The sequence below is a fragment of the Corylus avellana genome, chromosome 5 (assembly GCF_965113065.1).
Source record: "Corylus avellana chromosome 5, dhCorAvel1.hap1.2, whole genome shotgun sequence".
Classification (NCBI taxonomy): Eukaryota; Viridiplantae; Streptophyta; class Magnoliopsida; order Fagales; family Betulaceae; genus Corylus; species Corylus avellana.
In genome coordinates, this window is record NC_142494.1 from 5,202,306 (window position 1) to 5,213,803 (window position 11,498).

The window sequence follows — 11,498 nt, forward strand, 5'->3', positions numbered from 1 at the left end:
CATCACAAGAATGTGTATGTATTAGTAGAGTTTTATCTTTAAGGCTTTTAACAAAAGCATGAATATTAAGATTTGTTTTCATTGACTTATAATAAAATCTGTAAATTAATGCTAAATGTTGGCTTCCTTCTAACATATCATAACATGTTGTTTTAATGTTCAAAGTTAAAGCTTTTAAGATCTGTGGATCACTTAAACTTAAAGTGAAGTCAGAGAAACAGTCGAAATGAATTGGTCCTTTATGAAGACTAGATTCAATGACTCCTAACATGCTAGTGCTGTAATCTTTATGTCGTACATCTCTTAAACACAAAACTACAGAGGCATTAATTCCTAGACAGACTAGGGGTTTTACACCAACTTGGGTTAATCCTATGTGTAGGAAATTCATTTTCTTTTCTCTAAGTTTTTTAATTACTTCTTTTGAAAGTAATTGACATGTATCATGATGTTTATTTAAAACATAGACTTGTTCAACTGTTTTTACGCTGTAATCATTGCTAAAGGACAAGGGTGAAAAACTTCATTTATAAATTTCTTTGGTTGGGACCTTGGGTATGTTCCAATCATGTAAATCTATATTTGCTTCAGAAATGTTATATTCTTATTCATTAACTATATTAGGTAAAGAAGGTAAACTAGATCTAAAGCTCATAGAAGATGTGGATCTAAACAACCTGGACATAATTCAAAATATTTGTTAAGGACAAGACAACAAAATTGAAGACTTTTTATTTTCAAATGCTTCTCTTTAACGAGTCTTTAAGTGTTCTGGAATAGCTATTTGTGTGTCCTACTATGTGTCCTCCTGACTTACAAGCCTACTCGGCCTAACTGCGCTGGCGGCACATTGACGGCACAAAGCGTACATCCCATCGAACTCAAAGATTTTGCTAAAGATAACATCTGAAAATATACTTTTTTGACAATTCTATTTTCTGGAATTAACAAATATATGAACTGATATCAAGATGAACAGATCAACAAATGGCTCTGATACCAAGAGGGGACTCGTAGAACGAGTTGACATAAGCGGAAGAATTAAAGACATTATGATGAATTTAAACAGAGACTGCAGATAAGATTCTAGGCTGAATATGAACATAATATCTAAAATGATACACAAAGATATAAACATAAATGTGAATATGAAATGTTGAAGATACTTCAATTGGAACCATAAATTCAAGAATACATATAATGAAAATAAGATATATGAAAATAAGTACTTACGACAATATGATATATACATATATAACAGAGAACATCTAGACTGGTCATCATAGCAAAGGAGTCTCCTTAAAGAGAAACTAAAATTATTATTACATTACATGGAATTATGGAAATAGACTATCTAATATTCTAATATTTACAAAGTTGAAAATTGCTAATTTTGTGAATATTTTTATTAGCAATTGTATTGGAATTCATGTATTATTATTACAATTTTTTTTTTTTAAAAAAATTAGGCTTTAGGGTTTTTAGAGGGTCGGGCCGGATCAGGTCGGGTTACTTGTTAAGAGAACGGGTCGTGTCAACCCGATATGACCTGGTTATTACAAACGGGTTAAACGGGTCGTGTAGGGTTATCTAGCTATTTCCGTGTCATAATTATGTCAGACCCAGTTACCCGTTTAGCTAAACGGGTCGTGTTCGTGTAACGGGTACCCACGGGTCGTAATCGGGTCGTGTTAGGTACCTGTTTTGCTACCCCTACCTGACGCTGTAGCAAAATTTCAATTTTTGATCGATTTAAATGATTAGTTTTAGTTGCTCACGATGGATCTGGATCCCCTGGAATTCCAGGGGAATTCTAGAATCTGGAATTCCAGGGGAATTCCAGAATTTGGAATTAAATAATCTTGGCCTTCCATTTTATTTGAAGATCCAAAATAAGCCACGTGCCTAAAATCCACTTCCCTCCCAAAACCCACTTGTGTTTAGGATACCAAAAGACATTCCCTCCCCAAACCCTCTTCTTCCTCATGTCAAAGAAAATTCCAACTTTACCCTTCTTCTTCCTCTGCGTCTTCTTCAGGCTTCTTCCTTTGCATCTAAGGCTTCTTCTTCCTCACAACTAGACATTTCTTTATCTGCATCTAAGGCTTCTTTTCTTTCGGGGATGATTGACATTGATTATGTTCCTGTTCTGGAAAAAAGTAGAACATCTAGAGAAAATCAACTTCTTCCTCTTCTGGAGAACGCCAAAGTATCTGCAGAAGAATTTCTGAGAAAAATTTAGCTTCTTTGAGAGCGTTAAGGTTTCTAAAAAAAAAAAGGTACTTGGTCTATGCTCTTTCCATGAGTGTATCTGTTTAGGAATGTACCATTTACTATTACTCTGCAGTTGTGATATGTAAAAACACGTCCGGAACAAACAAAGTCCAACAAAATTTTCTCACGAATTTTTTTTTTTTTTTTTTTTTCTCAATTCTCTTAGCAAAAACAAATTGCCTCAATACAAAAATACTCACAAAACTTATAATCCAAAAAGGCACACAATAACCCAAATAAGATAACCCAACCTAACCAGATATTTTGTATTGGCGTTTGGCGTTGGGTTTTGAGTGTGGATTTGACTCCGCCTCAAATTTTATTTTTTTGGCCCAAACGCGAACAAAGATGAACCGGCGACGAAGAACCAACAAGCGAGAGTCCACTAAAAGCGGCAGAAAGGCCGCGCGATTCAAGCAGCGGCTCAGCCTCAATTTTTTCTTTAGGTTTTCTGCGGAAGTCGAAGAAGGGTAAAGCTGGGTTTTTTTTTCAGACGTGAGGAAGAAGTGGATTTTGGGAGGGAATTTCTTGGTATCCTAAAAACAAGGGGGTTTTAGATGCAAAAAAGAAGCCTTAGATGTAGATGAAAGCTAGATGTGAGGAAGAAGAAGGGTAAAGTTGAGATTTTTTTGCAGACATGAGGAAGAAGTGGGTTTTGGGTGGGAATTTCTTGGTATCCGGGTTTTGGGAAGGAAGTGGGTTTTAGCCACGTGACTTATTTTGGACCTTCAAATAAAATGGAAGGCCAAGATCATGTAATTCTAGATTTTGGAATCTAGATCGTGCTCACGACAAATGATTCAGAAAGCGTTGTGTCAGGATGAAAAAAAAAAAAAGAGTGATGATGGCATCCATACAATAATAAAAAATAATAAAATATTATTATTTTTTTAAAAATAAATATAAAATCAAATACTAAAAAATAAAAATAATTATTAAAAAATATGGAGTAGTTTAACCATCTCATAGGGGGGCGGGTAACCACCCCCTAGGGCCCCAGGAGGCGAATCATCTACCCCCTAGGGCCAAACCCATAAAACAACCGGTCTTTGGGGCTGACTCCCTAGGGTCCTAGGGGCTGGTTCAACCAACCCCTATGGCCAAACCCATAAAACAACCGGCCCTTGTGGGTGGTCAAAGCCACCCCCAAGGCTGAGCTGGGGGTGGCTGAAGCTACTCGTAGGGCCAAACCACCCCATATTTTTTAATAATTATTTTTATTTTTTAATATTTGATTTTATATTTATTTCTAAAAAAATAATAATATTTTATTATTTTATATTGGATGAGACATGTGGCGGATTTCTAGCTATTGGATGAGAATGAATGGTCAGGATTTGAAAAAAAAATCCTTGGGCAATTTTATCACTATTGCCGGGGATCCCAATCCTATAAAGAGGTCTCTTATGTACAATAAAATCATTTAATAAAAGCAATATGTAGTCTATAGAACTTTAGTGTGTAGATGTAAGCATATTGCCGAACCACCTTAATCTTGTGTCTCTTGCTTATTATTCCGTTTTATATTTCCGCATTATAAGATCTTACAAATACTTTAACAATGTTCTTTACACGTGGCTTGCTCACGCTGTACCAAAGACAAGCCCATTTGGGACACATTTGGATCCTCTCCAATGGACCCGAGGAGTGTTGGTTCTTGTTAAAGTAGGCAAAATTGTCTAATTTTTTTTTTTTTTTTTTTTTTTTTGACAATTCTACCCTTATGCTAAAGAAAATTGATTCCCTTCCAGTCCATTTGAACGGAAAAGGATCTCAATCCAAAACGCCTTTGTGGCGTTGTACTTTTGTGCTTCAGATGCCTTGACATCTTGAGGTTTATGATGAAGCCACATTCTTAATTTTTTATTTAATCACATTCCAGTCTTTTCAAGTTTGACTAATTAAGCAGCACCAATTAAATTTGGGTTAAAACTCCTATCGATGAAAACTCGACGATGGAAAATTGGCATGAGCTGGAGAATGTTTAACGTACCGGCAGACAAGGGCGGACCTACATTTTGGGGGTGGGCGATTAATGTCCTCTCAAAACTTCTTAAAATTTGTGTTAAATATTTATTTTATAAATTTATCCTCTAAAATAGTATTTTTGTCCGCTTCAAAATAATATTTGTGCCTACCTTTAAATTTTTAGTTTTACGCCCTCTTCCAGTATAAAAAACCCAAAACACCCCTATTTATTTAGTTTTCTTCTATATTCTAGTTCGCCAGAAACTCAATTTGGTTTGGAACTCAGCATGGTAAATTTTTGAGTGGTTATTTTGCAGTCATTTGGGTCATAATATTTGTTTTGGCATCACAAGTTAAATGGTTTAATAATTTATGATTGCACCATTATTTAGCTCGACTGTTAACATTGTTGTTGTTTGGAGGCATCAAGATCGAGATTGTTAGGAAAAAGAGTCCACACTCAAAGGTACTATTTTTCTTGGACCCTATAGATCGTGTTTCGTTTATTTTGCTATTTATTTATACTAGCTATTGTGTGTTTGTCATAACATGAAATTAAATTTAAGACTTCTATACTTTTATTTTATATAAACACGCGCAAACACACATATGATGAGATTATATGTATGTTTTTGTATTTATATAAGTCCATCTCCCCAACTTAAAAAAAAAAAGGTTAATTACCTTTTTAGTACTTAGATTTTCACATTTTTATTTTTTCTACCTATATTTCAATTCGTATCATAGATGGTACTTGACTTATCGGTAAATACTAATTTAGTACCTCTATCACCATTTTGTCAACAAAACTAATAGACTACAATGAGGATGGCCCAGTCTATGGGTGACCAAACCTCTCCTAAGGCCCTTAGGAGTGGTTCGGCCACCCCTAATTGCCACAAAGGGGGTGGGCGAAACCACCCCCAAATGCTTTCGAGGTGTTCAAGCCAACCCCTAGAGCCCATGGGGGTAATCGAACCACCCCCAGACCGATCACAGGGATTAGTCGAAACCACCCCCATTATAATCCGTTAGTTTGACTGATGTAGATACTAAACTGATATTTAATCATAAGTTAGGTACCATCTGTGATACGAATTGAAACCTAAGTTGAAAAAAATAAAAATGTGAAAATCTAGGCACTAAAAAAATAATTAACCCTAAAAAAATAAAAAATAAAAAGGTTCATTCTCATACCAAAAATCCTGATTCCGGCTCTGCGTCCATGTAGACTTTGAGTGTGCTTCTTAATTTTACCTATGCAAGGTACATATATATGGACTACTGTCAATGGTAGCACACACATACATTGCTATTGACAGATTCCCATAGAATATTTGCAAGTCTAGACAAAGTTCAAAGTTGATTCAACAGCATTATAATAGGAACCAATTTCGGCATTCAACTGAATATACTCGAAGAAATATATATATATATGACGGCACCGAAAACGAAATTTAGGCTTTGTAGCCTCACTCGACTTCTAGGTGGGGCCAGTTACTTTTTCTTATGGTTTTTCACTTGCATTGGAATGTTTGCATTTAAGTTGTAAAGTGACATGGTTGTTGATATAAAAAGCCTCTCATTCATAAAAAAAAAATCAAAAAATAAAAAAAATCAAATTACCATCGTTACTCTAAGCAAAGGAATGTTAAAACCAACGGTCCAAATTACTACATGAGAATTTTCAGGTAAGCATCATATTGACGAGCAGCTTGGCTACCTTACCAGAATTAATATCAAATGTTTGGTCCACTAGAACCTTTGCAAGTATTGTAAAGGACTTATGAGAACTTGCATTAGTATTATGTATTACGGATCACCTTCCTCCTAAACTGCTAGTTAACTCAAAAAAAAAAAAAAAACAGCTTTTCTTTTGATTGTATTGTATATGAACTGAAGTTGTTCTTCTTATATATAGAATCAGCATGTGCTAAATTAAGCAAGGCAGAAAATAATATATTGTGTATTTTTATATGGTATCATAACTCTAAAGACTAATGTCAATGTTTTTTTTTTTTCTTTTCTTTTTTTTTTCTTTTTCTCTTCCTCTCCATATTCTATTTCCTGCAGTGGAGGTCACCCAGCCGCGAATCAGGATGATAGACTAATAATAATAAGCAAATTAATAGAAAATAATAATATATTTTAAGTTTAGATTTTAATCAATTATAATTTTAAACGTTATGTCACGTAGTGTGAAAATGAAAATATGAAAGTTGGAGTGTATAACATTTATTTATTCTAAAATGTTTAATGACATCTGAAATGCAAATTATTGTTTTGATTTACTCAAGTCTTTTTTTTTTTCTTTTTTGTGGAATTAGTAAATTCTTTTCAACGGATTTTGGGTTGGAAAAATTCTGATTTTGATATTTAATTGTTGTGAATAAAAATTGCTTTTGTTCTCCATAGATAAATTTTGTAAGAACTCTGTAACCATTGTGCTAATCAATTATTTTAAATTATGAAAGATGTTGTGAGAACTGAGAAGTGATAAAGGAAGTGAGAACATATATAGACTATAGTCAAAGTTCGGAAATAAATTTCTATATCTTGATCGGGTTGTGGCAAAGAAGTTTTTATTTTTTAAGTTATTCAAGTTCAAGACATTTGAGGTATTTACAGAAAAAAAAAAAAAAAAAAAATCCAAAATGCCCAATTGGTTGCTTGTAATATTTAATTATTTATCAATTGTATCTAATGATTTTAGAGATATTTTCATTAATAAATAACTTCAAAAAATAGTTTAATCGGACGACAAAAGTTACTAATTGGAATAGCTTTTTTCCGTTTAGTTCTATAAAAAAAAAGTAATTTTTAATAATTTTTTTAATTTGCTTTTCTAAAATAAGATAAAATTATTTCTCAAATTTAATTTTTCTATCATATTTGTTGTTATTTTTACTTTGCATTAAAAAAATATAGTTTATATTTTTTAATATTGTTCATTATATAAGAAAATCAAACCGAACTGGATCCCCTAGGGGTGACAATATGTGTTTACGTGTTGGGTCTGGGTTATGTTGAGAAGTGTATATAGACTATATAAGTTAACTCTAACCCAATCCATTAAATAAGCGAGTCAAACTTCTTAATTATAACCTTCAAATTTCGTATTATATTCATGTCAGATTTGTAAGTCATTTCAAAAATTACGTATCGTTATGTTGTGTGTCAGGTTTAAGTCGTATCAAAACATGAATATAAAACTATATAGGTCAACTCTAATCTACTCATACTAATCAAACTTTTTAAATTTAACTATTTAATTTCGTTTTCAATTTATTTCCAATTAAACATTCATAAGATACCCTACCTTCAATTGGACAGTCAATCAAAGAGTCTGACTTTGTTGGTTTTGAGACCACGAAATCTTGAAAAAGATTTAGCGGTACTCAACAAGGTCATGTCACCTTAAAAATGAAAAAATAAAAATCATTTCATCATTAGAGTAATGATTCACATAACGCTGGCGTGCATGACTGTTCATACACGCCAGCGTTGTGTTTATCATTATCCCTTAACATAGTTGCGCTGAAATAGTCAACATATTCATCAATTCTCTTGATAATGACTCTCCTTAAATCCTCCGTTTTCTCTTATTTCTCTATCAATTATATTTAGAGTATATCAGAAGAAATTTGGTTATTGATTTTCCTACATTTTTTAAAATTCAGTTTTCCATTAAATTTTTTAGTTTAATTGTCTTTTTGGGTGGAGACACCATTACTTTACATATCCTTAAAGTTTTTTTTTTTTAGCCTTCGCAGAGGGAAGGGGGTCTGTTACAGTTCTACAAGCCATATGGTGGTTTGGATACTCTCATATTGCAAACCCTTCAAATTATTACTATTATTATTATTATTATTATTATTATTATTATTTTATTTCATTATTTTTTTTGGTTGGCCAAACTATCCCTTAAAATGATTTAGCTACTTCTTGGCCAAAGGAGGTGGCTCTTGGCAAAATATTAATGGCCGTAGCTAGATACCCAAATTTTGCCAACATATATATATACATTTAAAATATTATTAAAAACTTAACTGTGACAGGTATCATGTCTTTAGACGCGTTGATGTGAGTCTTGGTAAAAACAATTAGACAGAACTTAAACATAAGGTATAAGTAAGTATAGTTAATACAGTGTCGATTAGCCGTCTCTTTTCTCTCTAGCCGCTAGAGAGAAAAGCGAAACCCTTCAGCCACACAGGGGAGGAGGGTTGGCCGTTTAGCTGCCTCTCTCCTCCCCTCGTCGTCCTCGCTCCGGTGCTAGTTATTTACCTGATGCCCTAGCTCCGATGCCTCCTCTCTTCTCCTTCCTTGCCGCTTCTTTCCCCCTCTGTTTTTCTCCGTTTTTACCCCTTCCTTGCCGCTTTTCTTCCCCCGCCTTCATTTTCTGCAGCGGGCTCCTTGGTCTTGTTTTGGCTCTTTGTGGGTTTGAATTTTGTCTGTGGTCGCCGCTGACCTATGTTGTCGCTTCGCTGCCCGCTATTAGGGTTTTCTTTCATGCGTCCCCACCGTGTCGAGCTCCCACGCCCCTTATGTGGCGGTTTTCGGCCTGCACGAGTCCGGCTCCCTCCCGATTACCATCTTCCCACTTTGTGCTCTTTTTCCCTGTTTTGGTGGTTCCTTGTTTTTTTTCCTTTTTTTCTTGTTTGTGGTTGTTTTCAGGTCTTGCTTTGCCGGTCTTTTCTGCGCCTGTTCGCCACACACTGTCTACTGTTGGGCCTTTCGACGCGTCTCCACCACGATGAGCTTCCAACGCCCCTTCGGTTTTCGGTTCTCGGCGTGTGTATGATCGGAGTGTGCTGTTTCTTTTATTGTTTTATTTCCCTGTTATGTTGCTTCTTTAAGATGTATCTGTGTTTTGGCGTGTGTTTTTTCCTTGTTTTGTTCAGCTTGTAATAAGGCTCTTTCCTCTCCCATTTGATCTATGTCGCCTTTGGGTTAATTAGTTTTGGTCCAGACCTTTGGGTTGTGAATGTGATCGTTATCCTGGCCTTCGGGTCGAGGAGGAAGAGTTTCAGCATGAGAGTCTTTCCGCTCTCAGGGTCGAGGAATAATTGCTATCCATGCATTTGGTTGAGTCTGTCTGTCACAGATCTAGTATTAAATTTGATTTTAGTCATGGCTTAGCGGATTGGTCTCGAATCTTGTACTAAACCTGGTAATCTTGTAACTTTATGCTATGATTGCTTCAGAGCTTTGCTCTGTGATGTAAGAGCTTTATACTCGTGGTATTATTGAATGAAATGTTATGTTTTTCTAAAAAAAAAACATAAGCTATAAGTCGATATTTCAGTTTATAACAAGTGCCACATGTGATACTTTTTAAAACCAAAATAATCTTTGGATAATGGTCTTCATCATAAGTATATCATAAGCACCAAAATCATATTTACCCTTAATTTTACAAATTATTATATCGCTTCAAAACCATCACATCCATTGAAAAATGAGGGACGTCGTGATAGACACTAGTCTAACGGAAATGACTAGCGTTTTTTTACTAAACCATTATCGAAAATTTTTACAAATTATTATATCGCTTGAACACCCTCATTATTTTATTTATTTATTTATTTTTCTTAAAGGGGCATGCTCTCCGATGAATAACCTTGTTTGGCAATCCACTCTTTTTTCCTTTCTCCTTTCTATAAAAAAATAAAAAAATTCAAACTCATTTATTCACTTTCATAAACAACTTCTTTCATCGTTCCCTAAAAAAAAAAAAATTAATGATAAATAAATTAATTGATATGATATAAAGATAATGAAATTGTGATTTTTTTTTTTTTTTTTATAAAAGTTTGATAAAGTAGACAAATCAGTTTGACTTTTTTTTTTCTTTTTCTTTTTCTTTTCTGATAGAATTGACCAAAAAAGGAAAAGAAAGGAATGCCAAATGGGCCGAGTCTAAGACCTTGATTCATTTAATTTTGTTTCGGACATCAGTTGGCTCAAGCTTATTTTTAAACTAGATATTATGTTTAAGTTTGACTCATTTATTTTTCGAATGAATTTGAAGTTGTTTACGAACTACTCAATTAACTTATTTATTTCAAATATCATGATTGTTTATTATTTTGTAAAATTTTATCATTGGAATTAATTAAATAGATTAATTTGAATCTTAAATAATCTAATCTCCAATTTATCTCCAATTTAATATATATATATATATATATATATATATATATATATATATATATATATATATATATAAACACAAACACAAACACATATATTTAAAACTAAAATCATAATAATTCTAGTTAATATCTATAATATTAGGAAGATTATTTTTTATTTTTTATTTAATAGGTTTTCATTACAAAATTAAAATAATTCTAAAAAAATGATAAAAAGTTATTATAAAGTTCTTCATCAAGATCACCAAAAAGCATTTTTAAAATTGATTTGATGAGGAGACCAATTCTGAAGAGCGGCAACTACAAGAAGGCAAAGGAAAGTGACTAGCTTAGCAACAGGGGAAAATGTGTCATGATAGTCAAGGCCCTCTTGTTAATTTAATTTTATAAACTCATTTGCAACTAATAGGCCTTTTGTGAGAAGGCAGAGGAGAGTCTCCAAGTGTTCTTGGAGTCTCGAGCTTGAACCTCTTTATCCTTGGGTTCACACCATTTGGGATCACGATTGGTCCGTTGAAGGTTTTGGGCTCAATAGAAGGAGAAATAGACACTAAAAAAGCACGGTGGGACAAAAAACCTAGCCCTCAAAGAGAGGAGGAGGGCACCTTCCCCCTCTCCCCCTCCCCCTCCCCCTCCCCTTTTGTGTGGTTTTCCGTGGTTTTCTTTGTTTTTGTAGGTGTTTTTGGCTAGAAACCAGCAACTCCGGCTGCTACCACCCGCCCTCCAAGGTGCTGCGCCTCCCTTTTCCTCCATCCGCTTCACCACGTGCCAACTCTGGCCAGTGCCTATCATCTCCTCCACTCCGGTTGTTGCTGATTTGCTGGCTGTGTTGCTTGTTTTGTTTGTTTTGAATAATAATTTTCTCTTTAGATCTGCTCTCGTGAGCGATATACGAGGAAAATGATATAGTTTCCCAACCGTTTTGGTTCGATGAAGAATAGATTTAGTCTTCTTAGGAGCAAATGTGCTTTTATGGCTATTTTTTTGTTAGGTTTTCTCTGTTTTTTGTTGTCTGTATTTTTGTTTGAATAAGGATTGTCTAGATATTTGGATTGTGGATGTGATCTGTTTTTAAAACGAGGAAGATGAGCTACCTAT